Source organism: Cebus imitator, unplaced genomic scaffold, assembly GCF_001604975.1.
Source record: "Cebus imitator isolate Cc_AM_T3 unplaced genomic scaffold, Cebus_imitator-1.0 Scaffold105, whole genome shotgun sequence".
Lineage (NCBI taxonomy): Eukaryota > Metazoa > Chordata > Mammalia > Primates > Cebidae > Cebus > Cebus imitator.
The window spans coordinates 3,087,194-3,111,447 of record NW_016107420.1 but is presented as its reverse complement, the minus strand read 5'-3'; positions in this window follow the sequence as shown (position 1 = coordinate 3,111,447).

Below are 24,254 nucleotides of genomic sequence, written 5' to 3'. Positions count from 1 at the left end.
CCTGGGATAAAGCAATTCCCCTGCCTCAGCCTCCCGAGTAGCTGGGACTACAGGTGAGCAACACCACGTGTAGCTGATTATTTGTATTTTAGTAGAGACAGGGTTTCACCATGTTGGCCAGGATAGTCTTGATTTCCTAACTTCGTGATCAGCCTGCCTTAGCCTACCAAAGTGCTGGGATTACAGATGTGAACCACTGAGCCCAGCCAATTCCATTTTTTTTTATTGTAACTTTTCTTTCCCTATTGCATTAGCTAAAACTGCCAATAAAATTCGGAGTAAAAGGGATAAAATACTTACATATTCCTCAATCTTACATGAAAGACATTCAACATTTCACCACTAAATATGTTAGCTATAGTTTTTATAATTTCATTGTTTTGAAGCAGACAATATTTAGTTACATCTTATTCCCTCATTCTTAAAAAATAAAAAATTTAAGTTGAAATTTTGCCAAATACTTCTGCTGCATCTGTTGTGTTTACTGCATGATGTATACGTATACCAATTTTCTTTATTCACTCATCTGTTGATGGACACTTAAGTTGATTCCGTAGATTGGCTATTGTGAATAGCGTTGCCATAACATGAAAATGAAGCTATCCCTTTGACATTTACTTTCTTTCGGATATATACCTAGCAGTGGAGTACCTGCGTCATATGGCAGTTTTATTTTGCATTTTTTCAGGAACCTTCACACTGTTTTCTAAATTATTATACTGATTTACACTTATACCAGCAATGTACAAGTATTTTCTTTTCTCCACATCCTCAGCAGCATCTGTTATTTTATGTCTTTTTTATAATATTCATTTTTACCGGAGTGAGATAAGTCATTGTGCTTTTCATTTGCGTTTCCCAGATTATAAGTGATGTTGAGCATTTTTCCATTTACCCCTTGCCCATTATATGTCATTGTCTGAGAAATGTCTACTCAGAACTTTTGCCCATTTATTAAAATTGGATTTTTATATTTGTTTTGTTGCTATTGAGATATTACATTTTGTTATATATACTTGTAAAAAAATACTTTGTTGGATAGACAGTTTGAAAATATATTTTCCTATTTTCAGGCTGCCTCTTCACTTTATCACAATATTCTTTGATGTGCAAAAGCTTTTTAGCTTAATACCATTTGTTAATTTTTGCATTTATTGCCTATCCTTTTGAGGTTGCTCAAAAATGTTTTACCTAGACTAATCTCCTCAAACATTTGCCCAATCTTTTCTTCAAGTAGTTTCATAATTTCAGGTCTTATATTAAAGTTTTAATCCGTTTGGATTTGATTTTTCAGTATGGGGAGAGACATAAAAGTTGTTTTCTTCTGCATAGGGATGTCAAGTTTTCCTAGCATCATTTATTGAAGAGATTGTCCTTTCTCCAATGTATTTTCTTGGTTCTTTTGTTGAAAATATAAATGCAACTGTGTTCTCTGAGTTCTTAATTCTGTCCCATTGTTCTGTGATTCTGTTTTTATACCAATACCATGCTGTCATGGTTATTATACTTTTGTGCTATATTATGATTTCAGTTAGCATGATGCCCCCATCTTTGTTCTTTTTTTCTCAAGATTACTTTGGCTACTCTGGTTCTTTAGTGGTTCCATATGAATTTTAGGATATTTAAAAAATTTTCTATGAGGAATATCCTTTTTTAATAGGGATTGTACTAAATCTACAAATTTCTTTGGTTAGTGTGAAAGTTTTAACAGTATTAATTCTTCCAATTCACGAACATGGAAGTTTTCATAGCTTCTTCTGTTTCATCAGTGTTTTAGAGTTTTCATTGTAGGATTTTTTTTGGTTTAATTTATTCCTTGGTATTTTATTCTTTTGCAGCTATTATAAATGGTACTGTTTTCTTCAATTCTTTTTTAGATAGTCAGCTATTGGCATATAGATATGTGACTTTTTTGGGTGTGTCTTTATTAGTAATGTGAGAACAGAGTAATTTTATTTTAAATGTGAGGTACTCATGGATGAAATGTAGACCCATAATTTGTCATCTACAATGACTTTCATGAATGTGTTTAAAATCTTCTCCTAGTTCTACTTTTTTTAAGAGTTCTGTGTTAGGCTGGTTTGGAATGTGCCTTAGCATGGAGACTTTTAAGAATTGTGCTGAATTTGTGCCCCCAAAATTTTCAAATATAGATACTGTAAATATATATACATATTCTAAATGTGTATTCATAAATTACATGCTTAAGAATAACTAATTATAATGACCCTGAGGGAATGTATTCTCTCCTCGGGTCCACAAGGGGGCGTGGTTTCAAAGGCAAAAACTTCCAGTGACATGCCCTACCTGCCTTCTTCAGCATCTCCATCTGGGACCTTAGAGGTCTTTGTTTAACTTTCTCATACATGGTAGATAGACTGCCCAGGGGAGTTCCCTTTGTTTAGAAAAGCCCCAGAGAAGCTATGGGAGGACTCTGTGCCAAACAGCAATTCAGATGTCAGAAATCAAAGTTCAATCACTGCCATGGAATTTTAAAGGAGCTCCTTTTATAGGACAGAAAACTTGAATGAGGTGGAAATGTCTCCCAGGTTAAAAGTCCCCTTCTCCCACATCTGGTCAGACTCCATTTCTGGATCCCCTCTCACGACAGTGTGGAGCTCACGCTCTCTCTCTCTCTATTTCTTTCTTTCTCCTTTTTTTCTCTCTCTCTGACTAAATAAATCATTTCTGTAAAACTTTTTGGGGTCTGATATTTACTTAAACTAACCACCACATGTGGCAGGGTCCTCTTCCCCATTCTCGGGTGAGTGAGGAACAGGGCCTGGAAGAACACATCCTTTGGGGAGCTGAGTCTCCCTGTGTCCCATAACCCAATCTCAACCCTTGGAAAGAAACAGACTAGACAACTTCACGCATACATAAATAGCCTAGAAATGTTAAATACAAGATTAAAATGTCAATATTATTATTTTCAGAACACTTCAAAACAATTCATAATTGTCTTTAAATTTTATGCACTTCTAAATTGTGCTTGAAATTCTTAATTATTATTACCTTTTCTTTTTTAAAACTTACAAAAATCCATTTGTTATGACCTTATATTAGAAATTGCCTTTGAAAACTTGAGATAACGGAAGGTGAATCACACAATTAATTATCAGCCAAGGCATTTATCTTTATTAACAAAAATCTAGCCAAAATACCCCTGTCAATCAAAAAAGAACTCTAAAAAAAAAAAAAAAAAATTTAGCATACTCAATATGCCTGATCACTTCAAACAATATACATAAGTAGTATGTGTTTATACATGTACATGTATAATACATACACAATATACATAAGTAATAGATTGGAAGAAATAACATTATGTGAAATGAAGAAGCTCACTATCTCATGGAGTTTTTATAATGAGTGCATACAGAATTAGTAATTTTACATACAGGATTTAGAACCAGATAAATTAATGAATATAATTTTGAAATCAAAGTTATCAAATATTCTAAATGCTAGTAAATACTGAATATAGTATAGAAAAAGCTAACTGTTCAATATAAATTATGTGAAGGAATAAATCTGTATGTCACCTAATTAGTAATTAAGCATTCAACATTAGTATATCTGGGTTGTCACTGTGTATACAATAGCATTAAATTCAGTAGTATGTGTAAATATTTAATTGAATATATTTATTTTTAATAAAATATGTTGCCAGTATATAAAGTTTTTTAACTGGAAAGCTAAGAACCAGTTTGGTTCCTGTTCTTCATTTCTCACAAAACTATTCGCTATATACCATTTTTACTACTTCCAAAATATTTGATAAAATAATGTAATTTGTCTCCACCTCCAATGACATGACAAATTAAAATCTGAATTCTAAAAAGTTGGTATTATATAGCATTTTTTTGGTTATTGGACACATAACCCCAACATAAAATACCTTCATAAAAATATAACTTGAAAAGTTTTTGAATAATAAGTTTAAGAATGTTGGGATCAGTTTTTATGTCCTCAGTTTTCTCTTTTTAGAGTTCATTTATATTGATGAGAGAAAAAAACCATACAACTAGGAATTACTAAACTTCAGCCATCACAGGTTGGATTGAGTTGTAAGGCCAAAAAGTTATGGAAAGAGCTGTGATTATCTCACCTTATGAAAGTGTAGAACAGGAAATTGTCAAAAATAGAGTATGGCAATGAAAAGTCAATGTTTTGCGTGTTCTAATGGTTAACAAGTCAAACTGACTAGGCTAAAGAATACTCAGATGGCTGATAAAACATTGTTTCTGGATGAGTCTGTGAGAGTATCTCCAAAACAGATTAGCATATGAGTTAATAGACAGTAAAGAACACTAGAATATTACCTTCACCAGTGTGAATGAGCATTATCTTACCCATTGAGGGCCTGAATAGAACAAAAAGGGTGAAGAATGGGTCAATTTGCATGTTCTAATTGAGCTGAGACATCTACCTTCTCCCTTCAGATATTGACATTCTTGATTTTTTGTCCTTCAGAATTGGACTTCAGCAACATCAATGGCTTTTCTTGCTTTCAGCTTGCAGATCACAAATTGTGTGAGTTCTCAGTCTTCCAAATCTCATAAGAAACTCCTCCATAAAAAATCTTTTTACACATACACATATATATCCTATTGTTTCTGTTTATCTGACAAACTTCAACTAATACAGAATTTGGTATTGCGGGTGTCTAAAGCAATTAAAATTTAAAGGTAAGTTTTCTAATTTGGTTATGGAATTTCTGAAATTGGTTATCTATTCTGATTAGATTTAAAGATGCTAATGACTCTGTTTCTAGTAGTAAAGAGAGCACTGATAGTCAATGTGGTGAACTATTGATTGATATGCAATATCGGCATCAGATATTTCTGATCAAATACTTCTAAATATCAAGAAACTAGGTGACTCTATACATGATACTCTCAAGTATTTCTGGAAAATTAAGGAATATAGCAACATTGTTTGTTTCCTTCTAATATGGCTAGACAAATTGGTGAAAGAAAAGAATAAGTTCAGAAATGTGAATTCTCCATTCAAGATATAAATGACCTAAGAGTTTCTATGTGTTTCTTATCTCCTATAGCCACAGGACTAAAACTGCTGAAAATCAGACACAAAATCTCATCCTCTGGGTGGCTGATTATAACACAAGTCAAACTCTCAGCTCCACAAGATGCCAAATCAATGTGAGAACATTTGTTAGGAAAGAATGGCATCCTATAAGATGGGGTGGGGTATGTGGGAAGTCTCTGATAAAGCCAGGGACAGTCAGTCCCTAAATTATGATGAGCATTTTTGGCATTGGAAGTTATGTTCCCACCCTTGTGGAAGCAACCTTTCCAAAATCAGTGACAGTAGTGTTCTCACCGTCAGTGGTATTAGTCTCTTCTCTATAGTGGCATGTGTCTTTTTACCTCCATCAGAAGAAGATTAGCCATATACTGCCCAAAGAAACTCTAGTGGGCTCCCCTGAGGCAGTTCTCATGAAAGACATGGCTGATTCTTCACAGCATCCACCTTCACCTTCCCTTTTTGTTTCTAGACAAAAAATACAAGTCCCAGCAGACCCCTAAAAGTAAGAAATAAAATTTGACCCATGTGCTATATTCCATAAGAGCTATTTAAATGTTCTAATTTATACAAGCAAAAATCCATGGAGCATATGTAGGAATAAATACTAGGTGTGGCATAATGGTGGAAGGAACAAATCAGGCTAAATTTATGATTTAAATCAGGCACACTAAGCAGAAATTCTGCATTACATATTGCAGCTCAGAAAATTTGAAAGCGCTTCAACAGTTTGGTTGGCTGAAACACAGATCAAAAGATGACCCACTGTGAGTACAATGAACATGTCAGACAAGGCCTAATTTAATGTAGAGGAAGGAATTCAAAGGCTTAGACAGATGGGAATGTCAGTGTTGACTTGCCAGTTAAGACATAATCTGTCCAACTGGAAGAGTCTACAGGAGATATCTTTCACCTCAACTATGAGAAATTATGTTTTGAGAAGATCCCTGGCATTCTTGAAGAGTTCTGTGATCACTCTACTCTGTAGGCCAGACCTCATAATAGGAACTACAATCACTGAATTAGAAAACCTAAGTGCAATGGAAATAGTTGGATCCTGGCATGGTAGGAACCAAATAGTGGCATTCAGCCACAAAAGATAACATGTTTGTGGTTACCATAATGGACAGAAGTCAAAGCAGCATTCAGTATATTCTGGTTGTTGTAGACTTATTGCATGGACTGGTGAATTATGGCATGCCTAGAAGTAAAATAGAACCTGCTATGATGTAAATGTGTATTCCCAAAATTTACAGGCTGAAAGTTACCAATGTGATAGTATTAAGAGGAAGTGACTTTAGGAATCAAATAAGTTATGAGGATAAAGAACACATGAGTGTAATTAATACTAAATAAAAGAGATGCAAGGAAGTTCCTTATCCTTTTTGTTCTTCCTTCCCTTCTACCACTTGAGAATACAGTGTTTACCACATCTGCCCTTACAGCAACAAAATGCTTTTTGCTTCAGCCACTTGGACTTAGCAAGACAGTGAATAAAGATCAACTCTGTAACTTTTAATTCAAGAAGAGAGTGATCCACAGAAATTATGAAGGTGTGAACCCCGAATATATGAGACAGGTCTCAGTCAATTTATAAAGTTAATTTTGCCAGAGTTAAGGCAAAATAATGTGCACCCATGACACAGCCTCAGGAGGTCCTGATGACATGTGCCCACGGTGGTCTAAGCCCAGCTTGATTTTATACATTGATATGGTTTGGCTGTACCCAACTCAAATCTCAAGTTGAATTGTATCCCCCAGAATTCCTACATGTTGTGGGAGGGCCCCAGAGGGAAGTAATTCAATCACAGGGGCTGGTATTTCCCATGCTATTCTCACGATAGTGAATAAGTCTCATGAGTTCTGATGAGTTTTTCAGGGTTTCCTCTTTTGCTTCTTCCTCCTTTCTCTCTTGCCATCACCATGTAAGAAGTGCCTTTCACCTCCTGCCATGATTCTGGTGCCTCCCCAGCCATGTGGAGTTGTAAGTTCAATTAAACCTCTTCTTTTCCCCTAGTCTTGGGGTTGTCTTTATCAGCAGCATGAAAACAGGCTAATACAGTAAATTGGTACCATTAGAGTGGGGCATTACTGAAAAGATATCCAAAAATATTCAAGTGACGTTGGAACTGAGAAATAGGCAGAGGTTGGAACAGTTTTGAGAGCTCAGAAAAAGACAGAAAAGTGTGGGAAAGTTTGGAACTCACCAGAGTCTTGTTGAACAATATGAACAATAAGGTCCAGGCTAAGGTATTCTCAGATGGAGATGAAGATCTTGTTGGGAATTGAAGTAAAGGTGACTGTTGTTATGTTTTAGCAAAGAGACTGGCAGTATTTTGCCCTTGCCCTAAAGATCTGTGGAACTTTGAACTTAAGAAGATGACTTAGAGTATCCGGTGGAAGAAATTTCTAAGCAGCAAAGCATACAAGAGGTGAGTTAGATACTGTCAGAGTCATACAGTTTTATAAGGGAAGCAGAACATAAAAGTTTGGAGAATTTGCAGCCTATGTGATGGAAAAGAAAAATCCATTTTCTGGGAACAAATTTAAGCCAGCTGCAGAAATTTTCAGAAGTAGCAAGGAGCCCAATGTTAATCTCCAAGACCAGGACGAAAATGTCTCCAGGCCATGTCAGAGGCCGTCACAGCAGCCCCTCCCAACACAGGCCTGGGGGCCCAGGGGGAAAAAGTGGTTTCATAAGCCTGGCCCAGGGTCCTTGTGGTGTGTGCAGCCTAGAGACTTGGTGTATTGTGTTTCAGCTGCTTCAGCATGGCTCAAAAGAGCCAACATACAGCTCAGGCCGTGGCTTCAGAGGGCGGAAGCCCCAATCCTTGGCAGCATCCACGTGGTGTTGCGCCTGCAGGTGCACAGAAGCCAAGAACTGAGGTTTGAGAAGCTCCACCTAGATTTCAGAAGATGTATGGAAACAGCTGGATGCACAGGCAAAAGTTTGCTGTGGGGCAAGGCCCTCATGGAGAAGAACCTCTGCTAGGGAAATGCAGAAGGGAAATGCAGAAGAGAAATGTGGATTCAGAGCTCCCAACAGAGTCCCTACTGGAGAACTGCCTAATGGAGCTCTAAGAAGAGGGCTACTGTCTTCCAGAACCCAAAATAGCAGATCCACTGACAGCTTGCATCATGCATCTGGAAAAGCCACAGAAACTCAACACCAGCCCAGGAAAGCAGCCAGGAGGGAGACTGTACCCTGCAAAGCCGCATGGGCAGAGTGGGCCATGGGAACTCTACTGTCACATCAGTGTGACCTGGATATGAGATCTGGAGTCAAAGGGGATCATTTTGGAGCTTTAAAATTTGACTGCCCTGCTGGATTTTGGACTTGCACGGGTCCTGTAACCACTTTGTTGTGGCTAATTTCTCCTATCCGAAATGGCTGTATTTACCCAATTTCTGTACCCCATTGTATCTAGGAAGTAGCCAGCTTGCTTTTGATTTTACTGGCTCATAGGCAGAAGGAACTTACCTTGTTTCAGATGAGACTTTGGACTGTGGACTTTTGGGTTAATGCTGAAATGAGTTAAGACTTAGACATAGTAATAGTGTGGGATGTTAACACACCACTGATAGGGTTACACAGATTATTAAGGCAGAAAACTAACAAAAAAAAATTCTGGACTTAAATTTGACACTTGACCAATTGGACTTAATAAATACCTGCTGAATACTTCACCTTCAACCACCGATTATACATTCATCAAATCTGTACATGGAACATACTTTAAGACCAACCACATGTTTGGCCATGAAGCAAGTCTTCAAAAATTCAGAAAAAATGAAAATCATACCAATTGTCCTATCAGACTACAGTAGAATTAAGATAGAAATAAATTCCAAAAAGATTTTCCCAAACCACACTATTACATGGAAATTAAACAACTTGCTCCAGAATGACTTTTGGATAAACAGCAAAGTTAAGGCAAAAATGAAAAAAATATTTGAAATAAGTGAAAACACAGATACAGCATACCCAAAATGTCTGAGTTGCAGCAAGAGCTGTGTTAAGAGGAATGTTTATAGCATTAAATGTTTATTAAAAATTAGAAAGGTCTCCAATTAATGATCTAGTACCACACCTAGGGTAATGAGAAAAATAAAGTCAAACTAGTTCCAAGGCTAGCAGAAGAAAAGAAATAATTAAAATCTGAGTAAAAGTAAAGATAATTAAGATGAAAACATTTATACAAAGAATCAATAAAACTGAAAGTTGGTTAATTGAAAGTATAAGCAGATCAATAAACTGCTACTTAGATTAATAAAGAAGAAAAGAGAAAATTCAAAATAAACACAACCAAAGCGACAAAGGTGATATTACAACTTATAGCAGAGAAATGCAAAACCTCCTCAAACACTGTATGCACACAAACTGGAAAATCTAGAGGAAAGGGATGAATTCCTATAAAAGACACAGTCTCCGCACATTGAATCAGGAAGAAACTGAATCCCTGAACAGACAAATATTGAGTTCCAAAATTGAATCAGTAATAAAAAGCCTACCAAACAAAAGAACAAAAATGCCCTTGTCATGGTAAAATCCTGCTAAATTAATATTAAAGCCTTTACTTCATTGCTTCTAAAATAGTGATTATCATGCACTTTTTGTATAATCCTTCACTATTTTACAAGTATATATTATATAACAAATGTGTATACAAATTACAGATACTTAAATGAATAGTACTCAATAAAATCATTTGTACTGTGTATTAGTTTTCTCCTTAAACACTTCATTGTATCATCGGTAGTAAAGGTTACCCTTCTAAACATGAACAATACCACTTATATTTTTGTTATTCAAGCTTTTCTCACAATATTCAGGTTTTTTTAAGTACTATATAAAGAAATGAGTCAGCTATTCAAACAGTGAAGAGATAAATTGAAAAATATAGACAGTGTGATATTTATATAACAGGTCGAAACTGCTGTGTTCGCAGTAAGAATATCTTGCATTGAGTTGTAAACTGAGAAAATAGGACTTGTATTTCAGTATTGAAGGATGCATTCATACCATGTATGGCATACGCTTACATTGCCACTGCTGTGATCATAAGCACATTTTAAAACAAACTGTATGAATAAAGAGTATTTGAAGAGAACATAAACTATAATCCTTTAACATATTACAGGCAAACTGATAATATTTGCTTTTTTATCTAAGATTTGAAAAGTGAATGAACTCTCCATGAAAGCTATGGATTTAAGAATTAATTAGAACCATAGTTCTGAAAAAGAAAGTTGTGAATACTTACACAGCACACCAGAAGCCTCAAATAACTTGTATTTCAAATATTGTTTTTCCAAGAATTATTTTTTTTCAAGAATCAATGAATTATTTTTCTAAGTATTTTTCCACAGAGGGAGAAAAAGATCTATACATGTTTTCTGCTGTGCTTTCTTTTGTATTTACATTATTTTCTTATAAGACCCATGTGTATAAATATATGGCCATGCTGAAATCTATGGAATATGTAGTGAGAACCAGAGAGCTAATCATCAGATTTCATGTCATTTTTTTTACAAAAACATGTGTAGAAATATTTTCATTACATCTCTAGAAAATTACTTTACTTTCACTACTTATTGTGCAAAAATATTACCTGACAGAAGTTATGCGCTTTTATCTTGCAGTACTCATTGGCAAAGTTAAAAGTACCAACTTTGTCCTAATATCCCTTAATAAACAGGGACAGGGGTTATAGTGTTAACATCATATGAAACCATGCAAAAAATTTCTCTACCAACTACTGGCAGCGATGCAAAATTAATTTATCAATACTTTTCCTGAATCTCATAAAATAATTATATTTAGGAAAGAACAGTAAAGTAGAAAAAGACAGAACACTTTGTCACTTTTAAAATTGCACAGAATAAAAAATATGATCTTGAATATATTCTAAGGCTGAGATAGATATTTATAAATGAAAATAGATGTAGATCTAATAAGATAAGGCAGAATGGACCTTGCATAACCTGAATTTCCAGACAGAAGCAATGTTCTGTAGAATGGGCTTCTTACCAGATTGGGGCACTTTCTAGATGAAAATGCTGACAGCAGTTGATGCAGGAAAAAAGCCACGACCTAAAAGCGTGATCTAAGTCAGCACTTTGTGAAACTACGAAGAAGATAATATGACTGAGTATATTAATTAAAATTATAATTTTTCAGTTAGCATAATTACATACAATAAAATACAATTTGTAGTATGACAAAAATCGGATCCTAATAATGGTATATAATTGTCTCTGTTCGTCCCATAGGCATCTCTTCTTTCTTTCTAAATTCAAGCAAATTTTGGACTTCTGATTATTTTCTGCATGTGCATGCTATTCTTTCATTTGTCCTTCTGCCCTGGAATGGTTGGGTACCTCTTGCAGTTTGCACATTCCTAATGTAGTCAAAATTCTTATGTGTCTGCATAAACAAAATTCAAACCTGCTTTTAACTACCACGTCTTTATCAATTAAAGACCCAAGAGGATTTCATCTCTCCCATTTGCTTTGAAGGTATTTTAACCATTAGTTACTCATTAATGAGGAATGAAATCTTATTCTATTTAGGTTATCTTACATCTATAAATGCCTCTACTATGAATTATTCTGTCTTCACCATGTTGCCACTACATTCTGCCTAATTAAAATTGTCCACTAGGTGGCAGTTGGTTGGATGTTAAAAATTTGTTTTCCTTTGGAGGAAAACAAAATATTGTCTGGCACTGGATATCTTATCATGCTGCACAGATTCATGAAGCCATCAGACATTGTTTTGTTTCATATTGTTTTTAACAAAACATTAAACATTCCTTTTAGAAAACAGTAACCTTTATAGTTTAGTTTTCTCACTGCTACTTGGTGATATCAATGAAAATCCTTCAAGTTGGCAACAAATAATTCTACTCTTGAACACACAAACCAGTAGACATAATGAGAAGGAAGCATAGATTATTTTTTTCTTCTCAACACTTTAATGATTCTGTAAACCTAAGTTTAAATGACACGATGAAAATTATACGTAAATATTTACCTCCCACCCATCAATGTTTGCTGCAGCTTCTTACTAAGATATTATCATATGTGCATAATCTAGTTATGTTATGTGCATGTAACATTCTGTAAATAGTTATCCAGTAATAGGACAATGTGTGTCCAGTAGACTTAGAAAGCTGAAAATGGATTATATTTGTTTCATGATAAAAGGCTTGTAAGGAAAATATTTTTCTTATATGTGAAACTAGAGAAAATAGAGAGTATCTTTTCTCACATATGTGGAAATTGAATGCTGATGATGATCCAGACTCTAGAACAAGCATGGGATTAATAGTATTTCTGGATACTTACAGTGGCCACAATCTATAATATGAGTAAAACTCCACAACAAGGTTGGGTATGGTTTCACAGAGTTTATAATTAATTTAATATACATTGAGTTAGACAGATTTATAATTATTTCTCTTTTATTTAGCAATGAATTTTCACATATATTAAGATTAAAAATGCCTACTTTTATGGATTTATGTTAATGAAATTAAGTAAAATGTAAAAATACCTAACTAACTTACAAATCATAGTTATGTTTCTTAATTGAATTCTGGAAACCATTTACAAATAATTTTCTTTAGGTTTTGAGAAAGAAAAATTTCCACTAGAGTTTTTATATTATTTCTAAAAATGTCACAAGGAAAGATAATTATTGAGTACTGGGCTTAATACCTGGGTGATTAAATAACATGTATAACAAACCCCGATGACAGATGTTTACATATGTAACAAACCTTCCCATGTATCCCCAAACCTAAAATAAAACTTAAAAGCTTAAAATGAAATAAAATACAATGACACAAGTTACAATTATATTACCCTGCAAAGCACTAGATTGTCAAAGAGTGATTATAATCTCTAAATTTATATGATTTCATGCTCTCTAAAGTTGTCAAACATAGTAAAACTACAGAAACTCTATCATATGGAAAACTTAATAATTCCATGTTAATATAAAGTAGTAGTAAAAATATTCTACTTACAACAACTTTATATGTAATTAAAATTATAGTTTCAAAGCCATAAATCATGAAACTAAATTGGTTTGCTCATGTCAAGAGGTTTTCACATTTCAAATAGTTTATGAAAGCTGCCTTTGCAGATAACTATCTCATTTTTCCGAACAAAAAAGCCATGAAGAAAACAACAACAGAAAGAAAAACTCCTGGTATTAAAATATCAGCAATTCCAGCTGTTCCCAAAGTTATGCCTTTGCACTTTGATCTTTCAATCCACCTCTTTTCTGTATTATTTTCTGAAGAGTATATGATATGGCAGTGGTATTCTTGTTGTCTTCATTAAATAAATCAAGAGAACCAAAACTTACGTCTTATGTTTTTCCTTATTTTACATGAGATAATTAACTTTTTAAAGTAAAATACAATAAAATTATCATGAGAATAGATGAGAAAACAAAAACATAATAAAGGATTTTAAGCAATCAGACAGGATAAGACACTCTTTATATCAGAGTAGAATTTTTGCTCTTTTTTTTTGCATTAAATTACTCATTGTTTACTTTTCACATTTTACTGTTTAAATAGACAATAATTTTACACGGTTAAGTAATTAACTAAAAATTATCACTTCCCTCACTGTGATCTAAGAATCCCTACAATTCCCACTAAACTATTTGATAAATTACAACTGCATTTGGTTCTTATCTGTCATTCCAGATTACCTTTATGAACATTTTTCCACTTGTAAAGGTATACTTATCCTCCATTTATTTTTTATTTCTTGAGACAGAGTTTTGCTCTGTTGTCTAGGCTGGAATGCGGTGGCAGGATCTTGGCTCACTGCAACCTCCCAGTTCAAGTGGTTCTCCCGAGTCAGCCTTCCAAGTGGCTGGGGTCACAGGCGCACACCCACTATGCCTGACTAATTTGTGTATTTTTAGTAAATATGTGGTTTTGCCATGTTGGCCAGGCTGGTCTCCAGCTCCTGACCTCAGCGGATCCACCCACCTCAGCCTCCCAGAATGCTGGGATCACAGGTGTGAGCCACCATGCCTGGCCTATCCTCCACTTTTTATACAGAAAGTAGTACAATCTGTACACTTCCTGCTCCTTGACTTTTATTTAAAATATCCTGAAGTCTGTTTTCATGTATGTACACAGAGATCATCTTCATTGATTAGAACAATGCATTATTACACTACTTCATATTTTGCAATTTATTTAAACATTTCTTGCTGAAGATATTTAGACTATTTAATTATTGCTTTTGCAAACAATGGTGCAATTAATGATCCTAATGAGAAAATATATATATGTAGGGTATTTCTCAGGTGAGTCCATTCAGAATTTTAATACTACTAATAATTTTGTAATTATAATGAAACTGAATCATTTGTCTCATAGATGTAACAGTTTATATTAACATATGCATTTAAGAGAAAGCCTATTTTTCAGTGGCCTCATCAACAGAGCACATTGTCACTTGTATCTAGCCAAGATGGAGTAACAGGGACAAGATATACTCCTGGAAGCAAAAGTCTTTCTGTCTGCTTTCCTTTTATTCATGATAGCATGACCTATAGTTTTCAATCATTTTATTTTTAACCTATAAGAGTCTTTATATTTACTTTTATATTTGAAGTGAGTTTCTTGTAGGCAGACTACAGTTAGGTTTTGTTCCACTTTTCATCTTCCCACCACCAATAAAGCAGAGATTTTTTTAGGGGAGTGGAATTATTGGTGATTATTCAATGGAGACTCATTTTATATTATAATATTTGGTATCTTATGCCTTGAAGAATAATGTGTGATATGTATACTGTCATAAAGTAAATAGAACTGTGATTTATGATTAATTACCATTTAAATAACTATTTTAATATCCTGTGTTGTATACTGCTCTAGCACATTTCAAAGCAATATAATTTTATTCTCCTTTAGGAGAGTGGGAGTTTACACTGTGGTCTGTGGCAGTATTGTCAAGCAGGAGCTGTGGGGTTCTGTGTTGTATTCCCAGTGCTGTGTTCTCCTTCCTCACTTCTGAATATTTAGTCTCAGTACAACAGTTTACTTGACGTTTCAGAGTTTGTTACTGTCAGATATTTTCTGTATTTAAATATGTAGTATCTCAGGTAAAAGATGTGGGAGGGCTTGAAATCCAATATAACTTTGTTTGTTATAAAACACTGTTTTAAAAATGTGTCAATTTTTAATTGGTAGGTTCAAGCAATTCAGATTCATTGTTGGGGTGAGAAAATTTTTTTTCAACACAATTCAGAAAAAATTTACAAATTTTTAACCTTCTATCTGTTTTCTTTCCTGAGGTTAATTTAGGGAAACTTCTTAGTTATAAGATTAATATTCTTGTTTTAAAAAACACCATTTTAGGAAAAACATAGGCTGCTACTTGAAGAATTTCTGTATTTGGGGAAAAATAAAGAGTTTCAATGTTTAAGTAAGTATTAATAAACTAGCATATATCTATCATTCTCAACACTATATTACTAACACCGTTACAACATTTAATCCTCAGTTATTAGAGACAACTTTCTTTAGAGATGGAAGATCAATTAATGTAAAAAATTTCTGTTATACTTAGAATTCACTCAAGTTGAATAGCTATACTCCATTTAATACCAAGCTTTATGGAATGACAGTGATTTTTCACAAGTTTTGAAATCGACAACTTGTGATTATTCGCCAAGTGTTTTTAGCTCTATTAGTTATATATTACATATTCCATATTACATATATGTATTGCTATATTAATATACATTATGTATATAAACTGTAATTAGAAAAATCTTTTCATCTTAAGAAACACTACAGTGTTCCTTCTTTATGACAAAGGGACGTAAGATTTAAATTAAACTGAGAAATATTATTAGCACTTTGCCCATAGTAGCTTTGAAAACATTTTATGTACTGATTGCTTGATTTTATAGGCTTAAGTATAAGTCCAATGAAACTCTAATTCATTAATGTTTTCAGTGTATAAACATATAAACTAATTTTGCATTTTTACTCCTTTAATTATCTTTTTAAAGTTTAAAATTACGTAGATTGAGAAATGTTATGTCAGAGTATGGCCAAATTGTGCTTGAAGGATCAGAAATTTTAAGGAGCTATTATTGCAACCCGCAGAAGCCCATTCCAGTTTTTACAACCTGTTAGTAACTTCATCCCATGTCCTTATACATATTCTTTTTCAGGGAGCTCATTCTATTTTTCTGTAGCAAGCACCTGATTGTCCAGTAAATTTATCCCTAACAACCAATAAGGAAAATCAGTATTTACCATGCTTCTTCCATGAGAGACACTGTCTAAAAGTTTCTTTCTCCTTACCATATTCTTGTTTCTTTACTTAAATATATTCAGTTACTTTATAAACTTCTTTAATTTGATGATAACTAAAGTTTTACCCAATGCTTCACTGTGACATGTTTCAAACAGACTAGGTACCATTGCATCAATTCTAAATACATTTATGTTACTCTAATAGTTGTTTAAACTGTATAATCTATAGTAATTCCATTTCACTTTTCTCTGAGAAATGAGTACATTTTCTTAAGTAGTCATCTTTTCACTAATATTTTGGAAAGAGGATGTCAACATTTATCTAGGTTATTTGCTCATTTCCTGAATCTCAAACTTTGTGCTGAAAACTTTCATTTTACTTGACTTTCCATTGTCATATAGGACTCTCAGTAGAAGTATAAAATTAAAAAACAAATCACAGAAATATTGAATAAAATAGATATATTAATGGTTAATATAATGCCTTCTAATTTAGATTTTAATTCTTTACACTATAAAATCATATTTCTTTGTACATTCATTAATTACATGAAATATCCTAAAGATATATTTAACCTTAAGCATGCTTTCAATTAATCTAAATATTTAGGCATTTTAATCATACTATAATTTGACCACACAACATTAATTACTAATTTAATTTCCTTTATTATCCAAAAAAAATTTATATTTTCTTCTGAAAGTAATGAGGAATGGTCAAAACATTTTCTACATGGAATGACATACCATATTGATTGTGAAAAAAAGTTTCATTATATTTATTATTATTATCATCTATTTCAATGTTATATTTGTTATTATTTAGTAAACCTTTGCTGAATTTACAGTTAGAATAGAATAGCAGAAATAATACAGAGAGTACCAGGTCAGAAATAATTATAGCTACAGACATAATTTATAATTTTTAGAAACATTATGACATGTATAATACTTGAAAAGCTCAAGTTCATAATACAAATAAGTGGAAGAGATTAGGCAAAATATATGAGCTCCATGACAAATTAGAAAGCATATTTATCCTCTAAAGTAGGCAACTGCTAGGCATCACTATTCTATCATTTCTCAGGAATAACGTAGGCCAATTGTGGCCAGATCTTAAAAATCTTTTAAAGGATGTCAGAATTTTAACTTTTATTCTATTTCATTTAAATGTTTTGAAATTACTAAAACAAGCAAGCCAATTAAAATTTTGAATTAGTCTAGTTTGCAAATTTCCATAGCTTAAATACTCCCAATATAGCCAATTTAAATCTATCAGTGTGAAGTATCTGAACATGGACGTGAGAAGAGCTGTATACATTCAATTCTCATAAGCAGGTATAATTCCTCTTCTGAACACGACTGCAACAGATCATTGACTAGCTACCTCAGCTTAAACAAGCTCTATATTCATCCACAAAGACCAAGAAGCCTATCAAAGGGAGCCTATGTATATATCAATACCTTTAGAAATATTTTTAACTTCCTCTTTATTTCCTTCAATCTTGTTGGTCTTATTACACATCCTCTAATCTAGGGGTACCCAACTCCCAGGCTGTGGACCTGTATCCATCAGTGGACTATTAGGAATGGGGCTGCACAGCAGGAGGTGAGTGGCAGGTGAGCAGCATTACCTCCTGAGCTCTGCCTCCCGTCAGATCAGCTGTGGCATTAGATTCTCATAGGAAGGCAAACACTATTGTGAACTGTGCATGTGAAGGATATAGGTTGTGTGGTCTTTATGAGAATCTAATGCCTGATGATCTGAGGTGGAACACTTTCATCCTGAAACAATCCCCACATTCATTGAAAAATTGTCCTCCAGGAAACTGGTCCTTGGTGCCGAAAAGATTGGCAATCACTGCAGTCTAATTTATATTTGCTCTGTCTTTTTGTATTTGCTTCTCCTTTTCTTTTTAACATCCCACTCCTGATGTTGTATTTATGGTTATTGATATCTTTACCTTTTTCTTAAAAATTTTTAGACAACCAAATAGAAAAATAATCAACAATTTAAATATAATTTTACTAAAGAGTAATTTCCTAGTCACATTTAACAAAACTTTTCTAAACAAATACATTTAAAATTGTGAAAAATACCTTCATTTACAAAATTTAAAAACTTAAATATATTAGAAAGAAGCACTTTAAATAAAACTGTATTTAAAAAATAAATTTATTTATTATAAATATTGGTATTAATATATGCTTATTTAATTGAATAGAGCAATATATGAGATAGAATGTAGTTTGAATATCAAAGAAGTTTCTGAATTTTAATACTACATTGAACAATATTTTTAAGTGAGATTAGAAAAAAAAAATCATGGCTCATAAATACAGAGGTTCTAAAGAAAATCTAATTTAAATTGAAGACTAAAAGAGGGTGACTAAGTGCCGGGTCTATCCCGCAAACCCTGGACAAGCGACAGATGAGAGGAGTATTCAGACACAGGCGTTTCAGTAGAGATGGGTTTCACCATGTGATGGGAGATGGCCCAATGGTCTCCATCTTCTGACCTTGTGATCTGCCTGCCTCCCCCTCTCAAGGCTGGGATTACAGGCATGAGTCACTGCACCTCACCTGCTTTATTCTTCTTAAAAGATTTGCATGAATTAATTTAGGCTAGTGGTTTCTTTGTACATTTCACATGAGCATACATTAAAAGAAAAATATCAGCAATAGCAACTGGGCAATTGTTTATCCATGAGAATAAAAAAGTTGAATAAATGTCATACATTAAAATACATCAAAAATGAAATAGAGCCCAAAGGTGTATCATTAAAACTTTTAGAAGGAAAAGAGATTTTAATTAACTATGGCAATGTAAAAGTGTTTTTCGGTTTGGTTATTTGTTTGCTTTTTGCTAAGGCTATTTTTATTTGTTTCTTTTTAAAAAATATGTGACTCTATTTTACAGAGAAACCACAGATTTACAGCAAAACTTAGTGGAGAGTGCAGAAGTTTTCTATATAGATCCTCCTCAAACACATACAAAGCATCATCTATTCTAAACACCCTGCATGAGTGTGGTTACAATTTATCAAACAACATTGACATGTAATTATCACCCAAAGTTTATAGTTTATAATAGGGTTCACTCTTGCTGTTGTACATTCTATAATGTTTAGACAAAGATAAAATTACATATACTTACCAATATAGTATTATACAGAATCATTTCACTGATCTGAAAATCCCTTGTGATTTACCTGTTTATCCTCTGCCCCTCACCCCAAACCTCTGATCTTTTTAATATTATACATAGCTTTGCCTTTTCCAGAGTGGCATAGTTAGAATAATGCAATGTGTACCTTTTCAGATGGGCTCATTTTACTTGGTAACATACATTTAAGGTTCTTTCCTGTCTTCATAGGGCTTAATAACTCACTTATGTTTAGCACTGAATAATATTCCATTGTATACATATGCCACAGTTTATTTATCTATTCCTCTATTCAAAGACATCTTAATTGCTTCCAAGTTTTGCAATTTTGGCAATTATGGGTAAAGCTTCTATACATATCCATGTGCACGTCTTGTGTTCCAGGAAGCTATCTACTCATTTGAGTAAATATAAGGGAGTGCCATTCCCAAATCACATGGCAAGAATATGTGTAGTTTTGATAAAAACAAACCAAATTACTTTCCAAATTGACTGTATCATTTTGTATCATTTATTCATTCCCACCAGAAATTTATAAAAATGACTATACTAGCATCTGGTTGTCAGTGTTTGGATTTCTGTCATTCTAATACATTATTATTAGTATCTAGCTTTTAATTTCCAATTCCCTGATGATAACTGATATTGAGAACTCTTTCACATGCTTTCTTTGCCATCTGTAAATTTTCCTTGGGAGGGCATCTTGTTAGATCTTTTCTCATATTTTAATCATGTTGATCATTTTTCATTATAAATTTCAAGACCGCTTTGAGATTAAAAGTGTTCTTTTGAAAATTATCTTTTGTATAATTTATTGAACAGCTTCAAATCTCTCAACATACTATTGTAATATCAGATCGAGTATAAAAATTAACACCAAGACAAAAGTATGCCAAATTGTAGGGTCTTTATTGCCGGTGGCCACGGAGGACTCACGTCTCTCCAACCCGTGGCCCCGAGCTCAGGGATAGCAGGGTTTTTAAGCTGAAAAACCACATCCTGGTTTTAGGACCAAGAGTTTGAGGGGATGCAGGGCAAGCAACTTTACAGAAGCTTATTCTGGCAGTTACTGATAAGCAAAGGCAAGCAGCTTTACATAGTGGGCATTTTTCGAGAGCAAGCTAGCTGTTTTTATTTACAGAAGCCGAGGTCAGCAGTTACTGCAAGGAGAATGGGGCAGCAGTTACAATTTATTTTTGGAAAAACAGCTTTATCTTGTATAAAATGGCATTGCTTAGATTCTAACTCTAGGCCAGCTATAGCACACTATTAACTATAATCACTGAAACGATAGCTTTTCACTTTATGACTCACCTTAAATTACATTGTTCATCATTTAAAAATTAGCTTTGCATACAACATCAAAATTTTTGTCAATTTCTTGCTTCTTAGTACATAATTAGTGAAAGTCTCAATCTAGGATTTAACTTTTTGCCTACACTTTCCCTGTACCTTATCATGTCTGGGGGGGAAAATGGCACAATTCAACCATATTGACTGGTATCATCTTAAAATCATAACCACAATTTAGAGGGTCATTAATATTTGGTGAGAGCATTCAGAAGAGGCCATTTTATTGTATAATTTGTTATACATAATGTGAATGTCTCAGATTCCATCTAACACAATTAACATTACAACTTATAGTTAGATCATGTTTAAATTTGCTCTCCTCCAGTAAGTGGAAACTTTTTATTCATATTTTATAAAACTATTTTGTGGTAATTGAATTTAATTAAATTTTTCTTGGTCAAAATGTATCTTAATTTTATAGTATTGGTATTAGCAGGCCTATAACATCACCCTATGATTTATCTTTTCGTTTCCCTAAAATCATATTAAAATAAAAATTAAGCAACTTTTATTTTGCTTTAATTTAACTGAATTCTGAAATCACCGTGTAGTTCCACCAAAAGAAAATGGTATTAAAACAGGAAATAGGCTTTACATAATTTTATTATTATATGATATGTTAAATCATATAAATCAATTATTGTGGTAAATTCCAAGCCATTGCAGTTTTTATTTATGAAACATGTGCCTTTGTGCAGCATATTAATTCTAATCTAGTTGAGAAAATTATTAAATGACAAAACTACTTTTCCATAAAGTAAAATAGAATAGATATATATTTACTTTTTAAACGAATGAAGCAACAATAATTAACATACATGATTTAGTGAGAAAAATTATTAAAACATATTTTTAAATATTAAAACATAGAAATGATGCATTCTACAAATTCAGAAACTTAGTGTTTCCTTATATTGGCACTGGATCCCATGATGTGTACTGAATCCTGTGAAATTTAACCTAGGGCTTTTTGTTTCTGCAAGAAAGGCTAGGTACACATAATTTCAAAATTAATATTTTATTATCACTTCCTTTTACTCTCTATAATAAACTACATGGATATAGTCACTAATGCTTTTTAATTAGAAGACAAATTTTCTTACACACTATATATTATTACAATAGAGGCATCTCCCTTGTATAGGTGTTTCCAAGGAAAGACAAATAGTTTAAAGTAAAATGATAAAGGGAGCTCACAGAGCTATACATTAGACAAGTCAAGAGCTTCTTGGCTTATTGAAGGCTCCTGGCAAAATTATTTAATACAAATTATAAAGTAGTCTAGAAAAATGTTTCTACTCTGATTTATATAGGAACTGTGATGTAGTGATAGTGATATATAGAGTTTGGTTTTTCTTTTTCTCTTAAAATTAGCAGTATTTTAGACTGCAAATAAACAGCCAATGGAAGGAAGTTTTAACATAATTTATATAAGCCACACATATTAAGTATTTTATTCAGTGTAGAAATAAATGTCTTTGTTTAAAGCTATCAATTAAGCCGATGGCTGAAATTCATTAAAATAGATGTATAGCATGCTATTGAAGACAAGCAAATGGCTCATCTATCACTACTAAGCAAATGATTGTAAGAAAAAAAATGATACGTAAAAGATAGCACTTTAGCTTTCAATTTACATCCGATTAGAAATACAATATATGGTTAACATTGTAAACACTCATCACAAAGCCTCTATACATGTTCCCAGAGTTCTCAAACAGCATGTTTTCTTAACTAACTTCACTATTTTAATTGGCAAATCTATAGAATCTTAATGTGCATAAACACAATTGAAGCACAAATTTTTAAAACACAGATGAATCAAATTAATATTATTTTCAGTTAAAGCAGTATCATAGAAACTATGTGTTTTTTTCTTCTGAAATTACTTTCCATGAATTTAAATATTTTGTAAGACTGGAGAAAAATTCAACTGATAAAAGTTGTGATAAAACAAGCATTAAAAAATCAATACATAATTTATTTGAAATGTGATTTTTACTACAAGTTTAGCGATAAAATTGAGTTCAGAGAGAGTAATCATTAATCTGTAATTGCCAGCATCTTTTCTGAGTCAAAATTTCAATCTAATCTCTATCATTTCAAATCATGTGCACCTTTCTAAATGTTCCAATGTCTTGTATAAGATCATTTTGAAGAACAATACATTGATAAATTTAGCAATTCAATTGAATCAACCAGAAAAAAATAAATTTTTATACCAATTAAAAAAAAAACTCTGAGAATAATGGTGTCTTTTCAAAAATTTTATCTACCATTTAAAATAAATTAAAATTACACCATTTCATTATAAACATGTTTTAATTTACTTAAATAGTATTTGTTGCTTCTCTTTTATAATTTTAAATAAAATGTTTTATGTAGTAGATATACACTATAGAATACTATGTAGTTATATAAAATAATAAAATAATGTCTTTGCAGCAACATGGGTACAGCTGGAAGCCATAATCCTAAGCAAACTAACATAGAAATAGAAACCAAATAACACATGTTTTCACTTGCATGTGAAACACAGGTACTCATGGACATATCATTTACTTAATAGTGATAGATGAGCCATTCGCCTGCCTTCAATAGCATACTATGTATCTATTTGAATGAATTTCAGCCATCAACTTAATTGATAGTTTTAAGCAAAGAGATAGATTTATTTCCACAATGAATAAAACACTTAACATTTGCAGCCCATATAAATATTGAGTTGAATGTTGAGTACTCACGGCCAAAAGTTAGAACAATAGACACTGGAGAATACAAGAAGGAGGAAGATGAGAGGGGAGAAAGGGTTGAAAAATTACCTATTGGGTACCATGCTCACTTCCTGGGAGACAAATTTGTTTATACTGCAAAACTCAGCATCATGCAATATGTGCTTATAACAAATCTGCATATATATATCCTCTAATTCTAAAAGAAATGTTTTGACCACAGTACTATACAAGCTTTTTTCCCCCACCGAGTTTTGATTCTTCTTTTTGTCTATATCACTGTGCTTTTTGAGAGATTAAAATTAGCACTAGTAAGAAAAGTTTTATTTCTTAATCCAGATTTCTATTCCTATTTCCTTCTCTTATTTTCTTTCCTCCTGATTTATCTCTTCAACTCCTTCTGTGCTGTCTCATTCTTCTTTCCAAACTTCTTAAGAACAAACCAGTATATGCTATTACCAGTATATGCTATTACCATATTATGAGAATTACCATATTATGGGAATTTGAGGTTTTTTATTCCAGTAGATTTCAATATAACATTATTTGAGGTATGATTGTTAGATTCATATATGAATATCTTAAAGGCAAGTTATCACCTATAAAATTTATTCTTTCATTGGACAGTTGTTTTATTGTGGCGACTT